Raw genomic sequence first — 22,214 nt, forward strand, 5'->3', positions numbered from 1 at the left:
TACTTGGTTGCTGGACCGGAGGTGACGTGCTGGATCGGAAACTGAGGTGATGCGGTCCCATCAGGATGAGGAAAAATCCATGAATTGCCAGGGACTGCAGGCAAGAAGAAGACGCCGTCCGGACTCTTCTTTCTTTTAGGTAAGGATCGAGGATGGGAAGCGGGAGGTGGGAGGCGGGAGGCACTTGCAGGGAGAGAAGAAGGGAGACGGGAGGCACTACCAGGGTGAGAAGAAGGAAGCGGGAGGCGGGGAGGCGGAGAGCACTTACGGGAAAAGAGGAAATCTTCTGGGAGATACCGGGGCTTCTGATTTCCAGACGCGGCGGGAGTCAAAGGTCAGGAATCCAATACGCGGCAAGAGCTTCAGCAGCAGTGTTCGCGGTGACGCTCAGTTGAAGCGAAGCGTTGTCACAAGCGCTGTATCCATATTTATACCTGTTGGTAATTTGCATGGCACATGCTGCACGCGTATGAGCCGCTGACTGTTTACACGTGCCTTTGAACACCATATTCCAGCATAACCTTTCCTTACGATCATTACCAAGTTCTAGCATGCAAACAAGCATTAGCAAATGCACAATTGCAGGTAGTAAGAAATTACAGTTCTTTAATGCTTATTTACAGCTTTAACAAAACCAAAGGCATACATTAAATGTATATTTCCATCTGTGGAATACCATGAAACCCTAACATATATTAACCCTTAACAGTTCTCCCTCCCAAAGGTCATCTAATTGGTCTGTGTTTTTTTGGATGTAAGATATGAAATCTTTTAACCAAACGAGGAGCATGAACATTAACTTCAGGTTCCCAGGATCTTTCACTAGAATCATAACCCTTCCAATCAATCAGATAGTAGAGTTTGCCCTGAAATCTTTTTGCATCAAGAATTTTGTGTACTTCATATTCAAGATGTTCTTCAATTATAATTGGTGGGGGAGGAGCGTCCGCTCTAGTAGAGGGGTTAAAAGGTTTTAAGAGAGAAACATGGAAAACCGGATGAATAGCATATTCGTCTGGAAGTTTTAATTTTATAGAAACTGGATTTAGTACCTTTTCTATTGGAAAGGGTCCAATAAACCGTGGTTTTAATTTCCTAGGACCTTCTAGCTGGATATTTTTGGTTATCCGCATTCTCTTTAATTTTAATTTTATTTCTTGTTAAGGCCTTTTTAACTTGTTCCTGCATAATTTGTAGTTTAGCTAATCTGTCAGCTACAGCTGGCATATCTTGCTCCATTTTTGGAATATTTCAGGTAATGAACGTGGATGTTGGCCAGTCATAAAAAAGAATGGTGAACAGCCTAAAGCAGTGTGAAGTGTATTAATATAGGCAAATTTTGCTAATGGTAAAGTTTCATCCCAATTTAAAGATACAGTACTAATTAAACAACGTAAACATTGTTCAATATGTTGGTTTACCCTTTCAGTTTCACCATCAGTTTGAGGGTGGAAAGCTGACGATAATCCTAATTCAAATCCTAAGTAATTACTAAGTTTTTTCCAAAATTTTGACACAAATTGGAGGCCTCTGTCTGAAATTATTTTATCTAGTAAACCATGTAGTTTTACTACTTATTGTAAGAAAACTTGACTAAATTCTTCTGCGGATGGTATTTTTGTTAAAGGAATAAAATGTCCCATTTTTGATAATATATCTACTACAACTAAAATTGTGGTAAAACCATTAGAGTTTGGCAAATCTGTAATAAAATCAAGACTAATGGCATGTCAATGATTTGGTGGTATGTTCATTGGTTGTAAGAGACCTCTGGGAGCTGTGTGTAAAGATTTCTGACGACTGCACACTGGACATGTATCAATAAACTGTTGAATATCAATTACCATGTTCTTCGACCAAAAGTGTCTTTGGCAAAGTTCAAGGGTCTTATTAATTCCTGGATGTGCAGCCATTCCAAGATCATGATTCCACTTAATCAACAACTGGCGGGATTCTTCATCTGGAAGAAACAATTTCTTTTTATGAAAGAATAAGTTGCTGGTGATTGAATTGTGTTTCTGGGATAGCCATTCCTTTTGATCAAGTAACTTTACCTTATTTCTGTAAAGCTCAAGAAAGGAATCAGAAGAAATCTCAGCACACACTTTGTCGGATGGAATAATACTGGGTGAACTTTTGAGAGAATCTTTTTGTTTATCACATACTAATCTGGAAAGGGTGTCTGAGAGTGATTGTTTCTCTCCTGGACGATATGTGATTAAAAAAATCAAATTTGCTAAACAATTGCAGCCATCTCATCTGCCTTGGGGTAAAAGCCTTCACTGTTGAATAGAATTGTAGATTTTTATGATCTGAATAAATCGTTACTGTGTGTTTTGCTCCTAGAAGATGATGTCTCCATTCTTGCAAAACTGCCTTTACTGCTAGTAGTTCTCGCTCAGCAATTGTATAATTTTGTTCTGCTGGCAATAATTTTCTTGAGAAAAAGGCAATTGGATGTAAGTAACCTGTTGTATTGTCTTTTTGCATTAAAACTCCCTCAATTGCTGTTTGAGAAGCAGAGAAAACAACAATGCCCCTGCGCTATACACATACAATAATAGGATAGTATTGATGTAAGTTAGTTTAGGAAGACAATAGAAGTTGTTGTGACAAATCTAAACAATTCGTGACTCTCCGAGAATGAGTATCAAAGAGTGAGAATACCACCACCAACCTCTCCCCTTTGTCATCCACGCCCGACCCTCCCATCCCCTCCTCCAACACATTTCCCACACTGGACTACATTACGGCCTCCCTCCTCCAGCTCAAAGAAGACATGCACATCATCAAACAACAACTACTCTGTCTATCACACTCCAGTCACCCCTCACTCAACACCCTCCACCAGATCAAACAAGACATTCACACCATCAAACAATTTCTCAGCACACACCCAGACACCCCTCACGCGCCTCCACCTTCACCTCCCCTCCCAGCTGGTCCTCCACCCGGGCGGCGAACTCTCGCACTCGACTCCCACCGCACTGGACCTCAATCCCTGTTCACAACCGCGAAAACCGCCCCCATCGCTCCTGCAACCCTCTCTCGGACCTCGACACAATCACCCTCCTCCGCTCCTACGACTCAGCTCCCCATAGCAACACACCCGACACTCTCACTGCCATTCCTACGATTCACTCCAATCCCCTCGGACCCCCCACACTGAACAACAGAATCGCTATCCATAGTAACCTGAGTAAAGTCCCCCTCGCCCTAGAACCCCCTCCCATCCTCGACACACCCCGTCTCAAATGCACTCTCCTCAACTGCAGATCAGCCGCTAGACACTCCTTCGCTATCGCCGATCTCATCCTAAAATTGGATCTTGACTTAATCATCATGACTGAAACATGGCTAACAGATTCTTCTACACCTATAATGGACATTCTGGTTCCCCCCAACTACCACATCACTAGACTTGACAGGTCTGTCAATAAAAAAGGTGGCGGAATCGCATGTATATACAGGAGCAACCTCTCTGTCTCGAAAGTAACTTCCCCTTCCCTACCCTCCCCAACCTCCTGTGAATACATCTGCCTCGATATTATCAGTGAGGGCAAACAGATCTGCACTCTTCACGGCGTTTACCACCCACCCGGCGACAACCTTACCTTCACCCAACAAATCATGGATCTGATCTCAACCAACTCCGGGCGACAACTCACACAAATATACCTTGGTGACTTCAACCTCCACTGGAACGATCATAGTGATGCGGTGGTAAAAGGTCTGAAGAATTTCCTTAACGCCCTTGACCTCACTCAAATTTGCAACAGTCCAACACACGAGAAAGGCTCTATCCTCGACCTTATCATCTCCAAAGAGGCCTCTATCCAACTCGAATCTATCCAACCCTGTGACTGGTCAGACCATCATATTATCACATTCTTCATCAATGAAAAAGTTACATTTAAACCTGTTCAATCCGCCAGGCCCAAAGTCTGGAAAAGAGACATGAAAAAACTAAACTCAAACTCTCTGCCCCCCAACAGCTGTAACTTACTGCTTCCTCCTATTGGCGTTAAGGACGTCCAATCCTTGTCTGATCACTATCTTAACACTATGACCGCAATAATCAATGAAGTCGCACCCTTGCAGCTAAAAAAAGCCTCCGCAAAAATGTCCAATCCCTGGTACGACGGGAGTCTCAATGACGATAGACGCACCATGCGAATGGCAGAGCGCACCTGGAGATCAGCTCCCTCTGCACTGAACCTAAAAACCCTGAAGAAAAAGAGAAATGCCTACTTCAGGAAAATAAAACGCTCTAAATCAGACTTCTTCAGCCGTCAGCTCGACCAAGCCAAAAATCGTCCGAGAAAGCTGTTTGAGCTTATCCGAACACAATCCAAAGAACAACCCCAACCTCTCAACACTATGCGCGAAGCTCCCTCCTGCGAAGACTTCGCCTCTTTCTTTAACCAAAAAACTGACAACATAAAGAATGATCTCCTCATGGACGCAAGCCTCTATCCCAAACCCCACTGCATAGCACCCACTAAACCAAAAAACAATGCCACTTGGTCAACCTTTGTCACCTACACGGAAGAAGAAATTGGCAGACTGCTCAGCACTCTGAAACCATCTAATCACCTCACGGACCCCCTTCCTGCTAACGCTGTCAAAGTCCTTACCCCGTCGCTCCTTCTACTCTGGACTAAAATCATTAACAGCTCACTTCAGCAAGGGACCATTCCCGACTCCCTCAAAGTTGGTCAAGTCACACCTTTGCTAAAGAAACCTACAGCCGACCCCTCTGACCTAAACAACTACCGTCCCATTACCAACATTCCGACTCTTGACAAACTGTTGGAAAAATGCGCACAAATACAATTGTCTAAACACATTACTCAGTTTGATCTCCTCAACTCTCATCAATCAGGCTTCCGAGCAAATCACAGTACTGAAACTTCTATGACTCACATAATTGACGACGCCCTTCAAATCCTAGATCATAACGATACCTGCCTCCTCATCCTCCTTGATCTCTCCTCCGCATTTGACACCGTCAAACATGAGAATTTACTCGAACTATTAAACACAAGAATGGGCCTATCTGGAACTGTGCTCAAATGGTTCACGTCCTTTCTGCATAACAGGTCGCAGAAATTCAAGAGCAACAACTTGATGTCCGCGCCAAGACCTGTATCGTTAGGCGTACCTCAAGGATCCTGCCTATCCCCAACTTTGTTCAACCTAGTTATGGAACCTCTCACCACCTTGCTACAAGAATCCAATGTACACTTCCACATGTATGCTGATGACACCCAACTTTATCTCAAACTACAATCACCCAAAGACATCACGCTATTGAACTCAACGATCAGAAGCACCCAATCCTGGCTGGCCGCTAATCATCTCAAACTCAATGCCCTTAAAACAGAGTTCCTTCTGATCTCACCTCCCGCGAAGATCACTACCGCACAAATGTGGCTTAAACACCTAACGGCACTCAATGTTCAACCCACCATCGTGGACTCAGCAAAATCTTTGGGCATAACACTTGACACCAATCTCAGCATGCAGGAACACATCAACAAAGCAACTAAGGGAGCGAACTACCAAATCAACACCCTTAGGAATCTTAAACCCTTCCTTCCAGCCAAAGACTTCCAAACTGCGGTACAATCACTAGTCATACCTCGAATAGAACACGGCAGCACCGCCCTCTGCGGTCTACCCCTAGCTACTACGGCACCCTTAAGAGCCTCCTTAAACGCCGCAGCAAGACTCATCACTGGATCAAAAAAGCACTCACACATTTCCCCTGACTTCAAATACCTGAACTGGCTGCCTTTTGAAGCCAGAATACACCTGAAAATCGCTTGTTTGGCGCACAAGGCTGTCCACCTGAGCTCACCTAGATACCTCGCTCCGAAGCTGACGATTTCTGGTGGCTCAAGAATCACTAGAGGCACAAACAATCTTTTGCTAAAGCCTAAAAGATTCCGCAAGGAAAAAACCTATAAATGCTCTTTCTCAGGAATGGCTCCCAGGATTTGGAATTCACTCCCCCCTGAAACCAGGCTCATCCCCTCTATCACACTTTTCAAGAAAGAAGTAAAAGCGATCCTCATGGCTAAATACACCTGAACCACTACTGGGGATCAACTTCAAAGACTCGATACTGATCTGTACTACTTGTTTGAACCCTTTGCATTTTTGTATGAGAATTACTTGATTGTTTATGATATCACTACACTGTACTTTTAACACTATTGATGTATCTGTGTATATATGCTCCCCTCCTCTGTAAAGCGCTCTGATATCTGCGAAGATCTTGTTCGCGCTATATAAAACTTTCAAAATAAATAAATAAATAAATGGATGGATAAACAATCTGTTCTTGGTGTAGTCACTTCTGTTTATTGTTCCATTTCAAAAGCCAACACGTGTTTCATCGCAGGGAACAAACTGCGAATCTTCAGGGCTGGATAGAAACATAAAATACATTTTTTGGAACATGTTTTGTTGGCGAACATTTTAAGGTAGTGACTTGATCGTGTCAACCAGAGTGACAAAAGCATGCCATTTGAGTGACTTTGTGTCAGTGTGAAGAGAAAACACTAATTAGGTAACATATGTGAATAGGGAATGGGTTAGATAACCCCGGAAAGCACTGGCCGGATCGAAAGGTGAAGTGGCAAGGTGAAGAAGTGTTGTATTTTTTATGTCACGGCATCCGACAGGGCTTTCCCTGATTCAGTTGTCCGCTATTATATATTGCGGAGGTCATGGTTGGAGAGATGTAATTGAAAGCAAGCGACACTCACCCTCGTGGAAAACGATAAAGGATGAGAGTTTGTATAGATAAGCAAACCAGTCCGGGCGTTTAGTGGAATCCTAAATTCGGAATTCCAAAATTTATATATTCGGGCTGTGCGGGATCTGCAAATAATATAACGTGTACATGAAAATTGTAAAGAACTCGTAAAACACAGTGTCATGTTTGATTGGGTACATAGAAACATAAAAACATAACAGGTCAGGAGAGATCGAGTATCTGGAAGGGAACCTACCTCGATTAATTACGAGTAGTGTGAAAACCGGGAGGGGAAATAAGTTTGTGGTGGGGCGGGTGTGCCGTTTTGTTCAAGTAGGCAGTTCACCTGTATATGTGAAAATGGCAGTGATTAGCCAACATGATTTGTAGTAAGAAGACGTCTCATGTCAAAAGGACAAGTAACGTCTAGCATGACTTTCAGTCACCTAACCACGGGGCTCGCTTACCTAGTCTGTAAAGTTCCCCCTCTCTTGGTTTCCCGGTACCGTGTATTACAATTTTCATGTACACGTTATATTATTTGCAGATTCCGCACAGCCCGAATATATAAATTTTGAAATTCCGAATTTAGGATTCCACTAAACGCCCAGTCTGGGTTGCTTATCTATACAAACTCTCATCCTTTATCGTTTTCCACGAGGGTGAGTGTCGCTTGCTTTCAATTACATCTCTCCAACCATGACCTCCGCAATATATAATAGCGGACAACTGAATCAGGGAAAGCCCTGTCTGTTTAACTTAACTTTCAAGAGCACGTGTGGGTTAGCACCCAGCATATCCCATCAATTCTATCTCCCTTTTCACATTTTTCTTGCTTTCTCCATTTCCTCTTGTAGACACTCAACAGAGTCTACACACTGACCGGCCCTCTCCCCCGAAATCACTAGCACTAAATGATTGAGGATTAAACATCCGGATGGAATGTTCCTAATCCTAGAAGTGTTTCAATCAAGGTATGATAACTACCAAATAGAATGGTTTTCTCACACAGGAGGGTTTAAAAATTCTTGGAAATAAGTGCACAAATATCCAGAATATATCTTTAAAAAGATCTAATTATGTATTAAGTAATGTGCACAATGTATTACACGAAAATGATTGAAATTCATGCTGCCATTCTTTGCTTTGCTCTTAATATTAACATCACAAGTCACTTGGGATGCCGTGACATAAAAAATACAACACTTCTTCACCTTGCCACTTCACCTTTCGATCCGCCCAGTGCTTTCCGTTTCTGGGGTTATCTAACCCATTCCCTATTCACATATGTCACCTAATTAGTGTTTTCTCTTCACACTGACACAAAGTCACTCAAATGGCATGCTTTTGTCACTCTGGTTGACACGATCAAGTCACTACCTTAAAATGTTCGCCAACAAAACATGTTCCAAAAAATTTATTTTATGTTTCTATCCAGCCCTGAAGATTCGCAGTTTGTTCCCTGCGATGAAACACGTGTTGGCTTTTGAAATGGAACAATAAACAGAAGTACTACACCAAGAACAGATTGTTTATCCATCCATCTATTCTCACTCTTTGATACTCATTCTCGGAGAGTCACGAATTGTTTAGATTTGTCACAACAACTTCTATTGTCTTCCTAAACTAACTTACATCAATACTATCCTATTATTGTATGTGTATAGCGCAGGGGCATTGTTGTTTTCTCTAATTGTGTGGATCAGCTTGCTGGTCCATCTTGGAGCGGTTGTGAGGTATTACCGCTCGCCTCATTGCCTACACTGACTACCTTTTGAACATATCACTTTGCGGCCACCCAGGTAGTGCGCCTAGTAATTCTGGAAAACTAAAAGACCTCTAAGCTGTTTGCTGTTTGAGAAGCATCCGCCTCTACAAAGAAAGGTTTGTCTGGATCTGGGTGACCCAAAATGGGAGCTGTGGTGAACCTTTCTTTAAGAATTGCAAAAGCATCTTCGGCTACCGAAGACCACTGAAATGTTTTTCCTTTCCTTAATAATGATGTGATTGGAACCACAATTTCTGAAAATTTTGCAATAAAACGTCTATAAAAGTTTGCAAAACCCAAAATGCGTTGAACATCTTTCACAGACTTTGGTGAGGGCCAATTGAGAATTGCTTCAGCCTTTTTTGGGTCCATAGTAATACCTTCTGGAGATAACCAGTATGCCAGAAACTCCACTTTTGATGAATTAAATACGCATTTCTCTTGTTTCACAAATAAGGCATTGTCTCTGAGCTTTTTCAAAACTAACCGCACATGTTCAGTGTGTTCTTCCTGGTTTTTGAGTAAATCAAAATATAGTCAATGTAAACAATGAGGCAGACGTCTAATAAATCATGCAACACTTTGTTTATGAAATATTGAAACGCTGCAGGGGCGTTACCTAAACCGAAGGGCATTACTGTATACTCAAAAAGTCAAAATTTAGTACGAAAAGCGGTTTTCCCTTCGTCGCCCTCTTTTACGCGGATTAAATTATAGGCTCCGCGTAAATCCAATTTTGTATAAACACTAGAACCTTTTACTTGATTTAGAAGTACAGGAATCAAAGGCAAAGGATACCGATTTTTAATGGTTGCCTTGTTAACTGCGCAATAGTCAATGCAAGCGCGCAGATCACCTGACTTCTTCCCTACAAAGAAAAGAGGCGACGAAACTGGCGAGGTGGAGTGTCGAATAAAACCCAATTCCAGTAATTTGTTCAAATAAGATCGTAAATACTGGTTTTCTGGGTCTGTTAAGGCGTATATTCTACTGCAAGGTAGTTTTGCCCCAGCAATAAGATCAATTCTGTAATCGTAGATTCTATGGGGAGGGAGAGTAGTCGCCTTTACCGGATCAAATACATCACTGAAATCCTGATATTCAGCTGGTAGTTCAGGATTAGTAGACTGTAAAGCAGCACAACAGAGTGGCATGATCGGATATTTGGTGTCTTGATAACAATGCAGTCTACAATGAGCTGAGTCAAGAGTCGCTGTGCGTTTTACCAAATCTCTCTTGGGATTATGATTTTCTAACCAAGGAATACCCAGAATGACTCCAAAAGATGGTGTGTCAATCATATCAAAGACCACATACTCAGAATGTCCATTTTCAGCTACGAATAACAATGGCGTGGTGTTAAACCTAATCAAACCTGAAGACAAGGCCGAACCTTCAACTGCCCTCACAGGTTCTGGTTGTTTCTTAGGTATCTGAGGTACTTGTAAGGTTTTGGCAAAGGTTATATCAAAGAAATTTCATGTAGCTCCTGAATCAATAAGCACAGGAATACTATGTCTTTGTTGAATGGTCAGAATGAGAAGTAATCTTACTGCAAAATGTTTAGGGACTTGGGTTAATGCACAAGGTGCATATTGTGGGACCTGGTTTTAACGTCTACTCAGAGAATCGGTCTCAACATCCTCTGAGACAATTAGTTTTCCGATTCACTATTTGTACTGATAACCAAAGCCTTCTTTTTGACTGGTTTTACAGGACAGTCTTTTGCAAAATGACCAACCTTTCCACAATATAAACAGAGATTTCCCCTCCTACGTCTTTCTTTTTCGTCATTAGATAATGGTCCTTTTATTCCTCCAATTTGCATTGGTTCTACTGAAGAAGATTTATTTTCTATGTCTTTTCTCTCTGATTTGAAATGAAGACTTTTGATATCATGTTTAGATCTTTTTCCCTTACGTTTACCCAATCTATGATCTAATTTGACAACAAATTCCTGAAAATCACTAAATGTATTTGCTAATTCAACTATATGAGCTAGTGAATCTTTGATCTCATCCTTCAAACCCCTATAAAAAATGGAAATTCTTTTTTCAGGAGGCCAATGTGTCTCAGCAAGTAATCTGTTGAACGTGGTGATATAAGTAACTAAATCTTTGGAGCCCTGTCGCAGATTCAGCAACTCATTATCTGAAGCTTGAAGGAAGACATGTTTTGCAAACAAAATAGTCATAGCAGTTTTAAAATCATTTAAATTATGTAAAAGAGGATCATTATTATCTACAAGAGGCATCGCCCAGTCGGCAGCTACCCCACCCAGATAGGATAATATAAAAGAAACTTTTGTGGTATCATTAACAAAGATTTGCGGCTTACATAAAAAATGCAACTGACATTGGCTCATAAATGTCGCAAACTTGCTAGAATCTCCTATGAACCGTTTAGGATTTGCTAAAGGTACTGGAGTGGGAGTTACAACTGTTAATTGTACTGGTTGCTCAGTGACAGAGGCAGACTGGGTACGAAATGTCTGTGAACCAAAAGATGTTGTTACAAACGTAGGGGGTGCTAAGACAGTACCGCGCCCTTCTCCTGTGGAGTCTCACCAAGAAGTAAAACCTGTTTTAGTCTTATCCAGTTCTTGTCGTAAAGACTGATTCTCAGAACGTAGTTCCTGCATTTCTGTATTTAACCTTTGAACCAACTGGGTTAACTGATTTACATCCATTCTGGAAATCCTTCTTGGTTTGCAGCAATTAAAAGAAACAATTTTTTGAGGCTTCGCTTTCTGTTGAGCTTACACCTCGACACTGCCGGTTTTTCTTTCTTCTCTTTGCTGCAAACCCTCAACTCTCTCTTGAACAAACCAAAGCGTCAAGGATGATAACTCTTGAACACTCTAATTTATCCACAAGGGAAAAGGGGAAGTGGAATGAGAAACAAAAAGAAACTCAGGAGCTCTTCAGATCCAATGATGTCTCTAAGATACGTGTGCCGGGCCTTCTAAACGTTTACTGCTGTGCAAGTGTGACAAGACATGAATACAATTGTTTGTCAATGAACTTTTTCAATTATTTGTTATTATCTAGTGAAATATACCTTTTGTTTTTCAGCCCTGGCTTACACTTCTACAACAATCACTAAACTCTTCCTTCTTGAAAAGCATTGAATAAGAACAAGTATTCATGAAATACAATTCCTTGAATGTTCTACTTATCACTAAAATTAGTATATTTGTACTAACTTTGAACTTGTAATATCAACTTGACATACCTGGATTGTTGTAATTTAAAGCTGGATTTGGGAGTTCGGTCTGTAACGATAATTAGGAGAAAACAACAACAAACAGAATTCCTGCACCCTAATGGTGCCTATTTGCTTTGTTAGCTTTTGCTTTAAACAATGCTTGTTTATATTTCACAAAAAAACACAGTTGATGGACAGAATGCAGAACAATGTCTTACATTCACCCCAGTACAAAGATCTGGGCCTAAATCCATTGTTATTTTGCACTCCACACCACCCTAGGTCAGAAAATGGCTATATGCAAATCAGCCTTGACCCTGTGCCTCATGGGAACAGTCCAGCCCGAACTACCAAGCCATGTCTTTCCTAGACCGGAATCAAGCATCCAAGGACCGGTTTCTGGCTATCAGCCTTCTTCAGCCTGGATAGCTTGACTCCAGTGATGTGGAGAGCCTGGGACTCACGTCTGAGCATACCCAGCCCACTCGGGGTGAAAATTGCAAAAAACACAGTTGATGGGCAGAATGCAGAACAATGTCTTACATTCACCCCAGTACAAAGATCTGGGCCTAAATCCATTGTTATTTTGCACTCCACACCACCCTAGGTTAGGCAATGGCTATATGCAAATCAGCCTTGACCCTGTGCCTCATGGGAACAGTCCAGCCCGAACTACCAAGCCATGTCTTTCCTAGATCGGAATCAAGCATCCACGGACCGGTTTCTGGCTATCAGCCTTCTTCAGCCTGGATAGCTTGACTCCAGTGATGTGGAGAGCCTGGGACTCACGTCTGAGCATACCCAGCCCACTCGGGGTGAAAATTGCAAAAAACACAGTTGATGGACAGAATGCAGAACAATGAACCTACTTGGTTGCCGGACCGGAGGTGACGTGCTGAATCGGAAACTGAGGTGATGCGGTCCGATCAGGATGAGGAAACCTCCATGAATTGCCAGGGACTGCAGGCAAGAAGAAGACGCTGTCCGGACTCTTCTTCCTTTTAGGTAAGGATCGAGGATGGGAAGCGGGAGGCGGGAGGCACTTGCAGGGAGAGAAGAAGGGAGACGGGAGGCACTACCGGGGTGAGAAGAAGGAAGCGGGAGGCGGGGAGGCGGAGAGCACTTACGGGAAAAGAGGAGATCTTCTGGGAGATACCGGGGCTTCTGATTTCCAGACGCAGCGGGAGTCAAAGGTCAGGAATCCAATACGCGGCAAAAGCTTCAGCAGCAGTGTTCGCGGTGACGCTCAGTTGAAGCGAAGCGTCGTCACGAGCGCTGTATCCATATTTATACCTGTTGGTAATTTGCATGGCACATGCTGCACGTGTATGAGCCGCTGACTGTTTACACGTGCCTTTGAACACCATATTCCAGCAGAACCTTTCCTTACGATCATTACCAAGTTCTAGCATGCAAACAAGCATTAGCAAATGCACAATTGCAGGTAGTAAGAAATTACAGTTCTTTAATGCTTATTTACAGCTTTAAGAAAACCAAAGGCATACATTAAATGTATATTTACTTCTGTGGAATACCATGAAACCCTAACATATATTAACCCTTAACACAGGAGACCCCATTCCCTGGGGCTAGGCCTTTCTTTCTATTCAAATTAGGAAAGGGGAGGGGGTCCGCAATCCCATTGTTTTCTTCATTTTAATGGGAGTGGGGCCGAGTAGCCCCCCTCCTGGGCCATTTTTGTTGCTAGGGACCCCATCCCAGGGGCCAAGCCATTTCATTTTAGTTTTGTTTTCATTTTTATTTTTTAAGGAGGGTGGCTGCGTGGCCCTCCTCCTAACCCATTTTTGGCCCGCTGACCCCATCCCCTGGGGCATGGCCAGCTGTTTGGGGACTGCAAGGGGGTCTGAAGCCCCCAACAGTCCCAGCCGTCTCCCGCCTCCTGCAGGGAGGCGGGAGCCGGCATTGATATTAACCCCCAGGGAGCTGCTGACATGCAGCTCCATGGGGGTAAAAAGTGAAGTGTGCTTGCTTTGAACAAGCGAGAGCAAAGTGCTTTTGCTTGTTCAAAGCGGGCACACTGTTTGCTATGGAATGGAGGGAGCAGTGCTCCTGCCATCCCATAGCAAACTGAAATGTCCCAGGGAAGGGCACCCTGAGACATTACTGGAGCTGGCCCTGGGGGTGGTGGTCCTCAGGGCCATTTACGGCTCCAGCAGGAGGGATGTACGGCCATGTGGCCCCCTCCCATTTGTAAGTATCCCTGGGGAGGTGGTTGTTCCTGGGGCTGTGTAGGAAGACTTGAGCCTCCCCACACATTATTTTGAGCATAGCCCAGGGGAGGTGGAATGGGTGGCAAAATCCAGCTGTTTTTTTTTTAAACATGCTTTTGTTTGGTGCTCGGGTCCCTGTGGGCCCACCGAGGAAGCCTAGGGGGTCAGGGTGTTTCTACCATGCCCAGTTTTCTTATTTTTTAACCTTTTTTTTGTGACCCGGTTGAACCGAGTCACTCAAAGGCTGCTAACACTTCCAGGATGAAGTGTTGGCAGCCAATCAGATCTCAGACACGAGATCGGAAGGGTTCGCGGACCCTCCACTGCCACAGTTCTATATCTGAGAAATGTTTACATTTCTCAGAAACTACTGAACAGATCTACACCATTTAACAAAAAGAGTGCTTTCTGAACCAAAAGCTACCTTTTGCCAAATTTGGTGTAATTCCGTTCAGCAGTTCAGGCTGTAGCCGTGTCTAAAGATTCCTATGGAAATTAACACAGAGAACATGTGTTTTGAGACCCCCATTTTTCTCAGCCCCCGCTTGATGAATCACCCTAAAACTTTCAACATAGCAGCTAACCTGACTGCCCAATTAGTTAATTTTTGGGAAGATTCATCAAACAATGCTAAAGATATTTGCAAATCCAAAAATGCTTTTCCTATGCAAACTAGGTCCTCACTATTACTACCTACTGGTTGACTGCCAGTAGGTAATTTATATATATATATATATATATATATGGACCCGGAAGCTGAGATCGGCCCTGGACCAGGGTTCAATTCCCCGCCTCGACGGGGGTTGGGCTCAATAATTCCACGGACTCGATAATTCTCGCTCCGGTGCCTACTCGACTCACGGGTTCACACTCTGCGACTCTGGGCAATAGCTTGCTTAATCTCCACAACGGCCCCTCGCGGCGGGATGCCTGGCTTTCACCTTGTGGATACCCTGCCGGGGTTATCTCACAGGGGAATACCAGGACGGGTTCCCTAAGCAAGCGCATAGATGCCTGCGATGTGGGCGATTTGCGCTATATAAATACATTTACATTTACATATATATATATATATATATATATATATATATATATATATATATATATATATATATATATTACCTACTGGCGGTCGCCAGTAGGTATATATAGTTAGGATTTTTTCTCTATGGGATTTTTGAAAATTCTATGTCTAATAACTTTGGCGTTTGTGGACGGAATTGGCTGAAATTTTCAGGAAAATGGCACATTTTGTTTCTGAGCAGCCCCTGAAAATTTTGGGGGGGGGTTCGTCAAGGGAGGGCCGAGAAAAAAGGGGGGTCCCAAAATGCGTTTTTCCCATGTTAATTTCCATAGGGCGGTTGGCCTCACTTTTAGCTCGAACGGCTGAATGGATTTGCATGAAACTTGGTAAAATTGTAGGAACTGTTAGCCCGATGTGCCTTTGCTAGGTCTCAATATATGTGCTCCAGTGGATTTTGAGAAATTAACAATTTAAAAAATATATATATCTGTGACAGCGTCCCGGTTAGCGCCCCGGTTCGCGTACCTGACGCGTAACGGAACTTCGCGAAGCGAAGCTGATTGGCTCTTCGGTGTCTGTCAACATTCTAAACAGTCCGGAGCGGCCGCCATCTTGTCTCTCGGTAGGATCGAGAGACAAGAGGAGGAGAAAAATGAAGGAGGAATTTAATGAAAGGGGGCAAGGTAGACCCCTCTTGACCTCCTAGGAATGATGTTGGTGTTATTAAAGGGTCCCGTGGGGCCAAAAAGTTTTTTTCGATTTTTCGCGGTAGAAGCGCTTCCCGGTTTGTGTTTCGTTTTAATTAAATCACAAGATGGATGAAAAACAATGTGGGAAATGAGTTTAAGGGGGCACGGGAGTAGGTGTGGGCGGAAAATCCGTTTCGCTCGCGGATTTTGCGGATTTTCGGGAAATTCGCAATCCGCGAGATTCGCGAATCTCCCGCAAAATCCGCAAATCCGCGAGCAGCGGATTTTGCTCGCACTGCTCGCACTGTTCGCGTGAGTTCGCGGCTTCCCAGTACAACTTCGCGCCCCGCGAATAAGTGCAAAATTGCAGAAATACGATCTAATCAAAACTGAAACTACTTACCAGGTTCAAAAGTTCAGGCTCATCATTAGTAGCCATTTCCTGTAGTGCTTGCTGAGGGGCCCCTCCAGAGTTCAGTTGCCAGTTGCAACTATTATGTGACCCTGCTCTGAACCTCAGAATAGTTACACATATGCCACAAAGGTCCTGAATTACAGCTAAGGGAGACAAGCAGGAGCCAGGCTGGCAGTTCAAATCCATTAATCAGCCCCTAATTCATTATTGTCAGTTGGGGCAGGGCAGGTGTTGTAACTAATTTTGCAACAATGAAAGCACTTAGCAAGTGCAAAAGTTCACTAATCAGGAAGCACTAAGGAAGCAGGTGCCAGCTAAAAAAATATTCTGTGACACATTAATCAGCCCCAAATTAATTCAGGTCACTTGAGGCAGGGAAGGTGTGCTTGCGTTGCCACAATAATGTACACTGACTGGACAACCAGAGGGTGCTGTGATGAAACAGAGGGTGGCATGGGTGGGCCAGAGGGTGGCATGAGTAGTCAGAGAGTGGCAGTGGTGACAGAGAGTGGCAGTGATGAAGAAGAGTGTCCCAAACAGGCTGGACACGTAGAAACAACAAGTTCGCGAAACTTGCGACCCGACAGGTAAGTTCGCAATTTGCGACATTGTACAAAACCCTCGCGAACTGGCAGAAACCCGCGCAAACACAAAAAAAAAAAATCCGCAAATTCGCGAGAATTCGCGGATTTTGCGGATTGCGAGTTCGCAAATCCGCAAAATTCGCGAACGCGAGATTCGCAAAATTCGCCCATGCTTACACGGGAGACGTATCCTGACCCCCTAGGTTTTCTGAGGGTGGCTGAGGAGGCTCATGTTGATACATGTCTTCCAGCGGCTGTGCGTGAGCGGAATTTTTTTTTTGCTGCGTGACGTCTGTTAACGTTCGATTCGAAGGAAATCAGGAAGTGTTGACCGCCATTTTGTCACTGCGAATAAATATATTGTTCATTTCAAAGCGTTGGAACATGGAAAAGGGAGAAGGTAGAGATTGTCTTGCTGCGTAGTTTTTCTCAGGGTGTGCAGTAAGGCCCCGGTTGTTGTTATAATCACGGTGGGGTCTTCGAACACTTTAGCAAATGATGATCCAAGCTGAGGCAAAGGAGGGTGTCAGTCGGGGGGGGAGCAATGGTGATTCTCACTGTAAGATAGGTAGTGCGGACCCTTGTCCCCCCTTTTGTAATCTGTAATGCCTATCTTCTCCCCACTGATTGGTAATTGGCTCTACCCGGACCATTTATTAGAGGTAGCTCGTCCCGCCCCACCGGAGGGCACCCCTAATAAAGAGGACATATATATAAAATACGGATTAGCCACGGTACCTTCCTAGCAAATTATTGCAAAACGAAAGGAATGTCATTTGAGATGTCATCAGTGATGTCATCAGTGATGTCACTGACCATGTCATGAATGATGTAATATGTGACATCATCAGCAGTGGATTGCGGGTGCGCGATATATAGTTAGTGCAACTAACTATATATGGAATTTCAATGGTTTTGTGTGAGTAAAATAAGGTTTTGTAAATGCTAATTCCTAACTATATATGGTCTATAACCCATGGTTTTTTCAGTGAATATATATATATATTAAACGCATATGTAGCACACCAGAAGAACTATCTAAGGCACAAGAATCAAGCAAGAACAGATTTTTAGAACGAGGGTATTCAAAAACATGCATTGAAAAGGCAATAACAAAAAGTAACGAGGTAGACAGTAGTTCCCTTTTAGAAACAGCCCTGGCAAAGACAAACACGAAAGTATCAAAAACAGAGATACCACAAGATGACGATTTCAGAATGATTGTAAGCTACAATAAACAAAATAAAGAAATTGGTCGAATTATTCTAAAAAATTGGCCATTGGTAAAGAATGACCCAATACTAGGTCCATATTTACCAAACAAACCAACAGTCACTCATAGAAGAGCACCAAATATGAGAGACAGATTAGTAGTGAACAATCCAATAGAAATCCCTAAAAAGAACTGGTTTAACCAGAGACAAGGTTTCTACAAATGTCAAACGTGTAAAGCCTGCTTAAATGGGGTGAACAAAAAGAGTTTTACACTAGCATTTGGGAAAGGTGACCAACAAATCAAACACATGCTAACGTGTAAAACGGAATATGTGGTCTATATCCTCGAGTGTCCCTGCAATTTAAGATATGTGGGAAGCACAAAACTGCAGGGACACAAAAGAATATTGCAACATATACGTGCAATCAAAAACAAAGACCCAAGTTACCCAGTTGCCCGTCATTTTAATGAAAAACACCAGGGAGATGTCAAATTACTTAAATACTACCTCATTGACACAATACCCCCAAGCAAGAGAGGGGGAGATCGGGATGAGAAATTAAGAAGATTGGAAACTAGCTATATATTAAAGCTAGATTCTAAACAACCGTATGGGCTAAATATAACTGAAGATCTGTATACAAGCCTATAAGAACAGTCAAGAAGTATGTAGTAATGATATTGTTAAAATGGAGTATATTAAAACAAACAGAAAAAAAACATATACCCATAAACAACTCCCCTGGTAAACCCAAATGGAATTTAGTGTATCACGATAAACATAGCCTTAACATAAAACAAGAAATAGAAAATAAAAAGTTTTTATTAGTAACTGTTTTTTTTAATAAAACAATTCATAGACATAAAAAATTATGAATTGTATGTTGCAACACTTTTTAGGGAGTTTTCTTTTTTCTGTCATCAGGGTTTACACAACAACACTTTTTCTTTTTTACATAAAACCATCCTTATCAGAGGCTTCTGAATAGGACCTTTTCAACCACAATATAATCTGTCCTGAATATATAAGTGGCTCCGACAAATCAATCTTAAAGATACTACACATATGTAATATGAAAATCTGAAGAAGCGTTATTTTGCACATGCGAATTTGCACGTTCTGTATAAAGTGTGATATAGCTGTAAAGAAAATGAGTTTTTTAACAAATGTATATATATTTATTTATTTATATATTTATAACACTCTTTAGAAATCTGCTCTAGGGTATTTATACCGTGATCAAATGCACTTTATTGCAAAATTTGCACAGGAACACATGTAAATATGAATTGAACATGTATATATTACTATGTAAATGTATCTTAGGGTATTTATACCGACATGAAATGTGCGTTAAAATGCAACATGGAGCCAACGATTGTTACAACAACCAATGTACAGATTTGTTATTATTAGAGCACTGTCACTTTAATTGCATCACTAACAAAAGAGAAAAAAATGCAAATGTTGGTATATAAGAAACCAGGTGACCATTTACTGTGTCATGTGATCAAGGTACGTCAGTACCGAAACGCGTAATGGCCGACTGAGTAACAGCTCAATAAACCGACAATTTTTCCACTTACTTGGGTCTGTGCTCCATGTATCTCTTCGGGAGAAGAGAGCGCCTGCGTCCTGCTTGCGAAGTGGAGTGGCAGAAATATATATATATATATATATATATATATATATATATATATATATATATATATATATATATATATATATATATATATATATGAAAAGAACGAGTTGCCTCAAATGATGGAGCCACAACACGGCGAGTTCAAGCCATTTATTTTCGGGAATGCAGGACAAACAGGAAAGCTGCTCCAAATACAGTGTCTAAAGCCAGACACGTTTCGGGCGTCCTATCGCCCTTGTTCACTGGCAGGAAAGGAGAAGAGCAGCGAGTGCACCACCTGCGCATTGAAATATCCCGCCCCAGTGGGCGTATGCGCACAGGAATGCTGGATACTGTAGTGCACTGAAATAAAACCACAGTGGGTTGCCGCCTTACCCTGAATGTCAAAATATTGTCCCAAGTGGTCTGCTAGAAGCTCACAAGCCCGGCGTCCTGCCCATACAACTTCCAGAAAGCGGCCCCGCCATCCCATCAGCGTCTCTTATCTTCGCCGCTGCAGGCCCGCTGTGATAGCAGTGGGGCTTCATCGCGGTCAGGCTGGCTGCATATGTGAAAAGAACGAGTTGCCTCAAATGATGGAGCCACAACACGGCGAGTTCAAGCCATTTATTTTCGGGAATGCAGGACAAACAGGAAAGCTGCTCTAAATGCAGTGTCTAAAGCCAGATGCGTTTCGGGCGTCCTATTGCCCTTGTTCACTGGCAGGAAAGGAGAAGAGCAGCGAGTGCACCACCTGCGCATTGAAATATCCCGCCCCAGTGGGCGTATGCGCACAGGAATGCTGGATACTGTAGTGCACTGAAATAAAAGCACAGTAGGTTGCCGCCTTCACCCTGAATGTCAAAATAATGTCCCAAGTGGTCTGCTATATATATATATATATATATATATATATATATATATATATATATATATATATATATATATATATATATATATATATATATATATATATATATATATATAACCAGGAAGTGTTGGCAACAATTTTGGGACTCAGATGTATCTGGTCCCATAACAAAGTTGTAAAAAAGGAAAGGGGGCAGGATAGGAATACACTGGCCCCCTGGCTCTGGTCCTGGGGTCCCCCTAGGATGCCGCCAGGGCAGGAAAGCATGTTTTACAAAATTTGTGCTTCCACAATGTGACAGGATCACAAATCCATGGCAAAAAGTTTTAAAAAACAAGCTGGGACTTGTTTACTGTATAGCCCCGGGTAGGCTAGGCCCTGGGGCATAAATAGAACCCATGGGCTTTATTTATATATCGGAGGGGGCCATGTAGACCCCGTCCATTGGGCTCCTGAGCTCTGGGGACCACAACCACTCTGGGTCTTTATTGAATTAATGAAGGGGGCCACATGGTCCTCCCTCAGGGTGCTGTTTGAAGCCCCAGGGACCACACCTTCACTGGGGCTAAATGAAAATTAGTGGGGGGGGCACATGGAACCTCCATGTCCCGAAGACCTCCACCTCCCCTGGGCATGTGTGCAATAATAATGGGAGGGGGTCACATGGACCCCACTCCTGGGTCATATACGTCCCTGGGGAACACCACCTTCCCAGAGCTGGCCCATGGAAAATGAAGAAGGGAGGGTCTGTGGCACCCTACTGGAGCCATTAATTGCCATCGGGACCACCACCCTCCAGGGCCGGCTCTTACAATCTCCTGAGGTGCCCACCTTCGGGAGACAGCAGTTTGCTTTCACTTGGTGGGGCTGTTAGGTCAACGGCGTTTCGATCCACATTGAGTAATCTGTGCCTTGATCGGCCGTGTTGGATCAGCTGGTGTCTTTCCAACGCTTGCAGTTCGTTTAAGCTCCAGCACGCCGATTCATTCCGCTAACGTGCTAGAACACGGCTGATCCAACACGGCCGATCAAGGCACAGATTACTCAAGTGCCCTCATGCAGTCTGCAGACGATTCTTGACTTGGCCTGCACCAGTTGCCACAGACTGCCCCTCCTATTCGTGGAAACCTGCTAAATAGACCATTCACACTACCAGCATCCACCAAGCACGCCCCAACTCAGACAACCAAGTCCTGATGACGATCCAAGTTAATGTGGATCGAAATGCCGTCGACCTAACAGCCAAAATAACAGGCGCACTCCTCCTTTGTGGCTCTACATTTAATTGAAGAACCTCTGCCTACTGCTTCGAGCCACTCACTGTAAATGATGTGCACCTTACTCACAGTACACCGCCCACGCTGTTCACTTTTCCCTTGCGTCGCCTCCTTCACTTTGTACACTTTTATGCACCAAGTTTTATATGGTTGTCATCAATTCAATTTATGCAGTGCCGTCTCTAACTGTATAACATCCGACCATGAAACTAATGTTATAATATAAAGATGATTAACTATCTTTTGTCATATCAACGAATATTCTCCTTCTTTCTTTACCAGTAATGCTATGTGCATGCATGTTTTAATTGTCTACATATCCTTACCTCTCAGGACATTGTTTCTTTGTTGCACCTTACCTACCCAGTCCTGAATTGGTATATGGGTTACACTCCTGTAAATCTAACAAGATTATGTTCCCAGCAGAGCACTCCGCTCGGTCTCTAAAAATCTTCTTCTAGTCCCCCGATTTGCAAGAATTAGGTGGGGAGGCACAGCTTTCTCCACCACTGTGCCCAATCTCTGCAACTCCCTCCCTCCA

Source organism: Lissotriton vulgaris, chromosome 4_1 (assembly GCF_964263255.1).
Source record: "Lissotriton vulgaris chromosome 4_1, aLisVul1.2, whole genome shotgun sequence".
NCBI lineage: Eukaryota > Metazoa > Chordata > Amphibia > Caudata > Salamandridae > Lissotriton > Lissotriton vulgaris.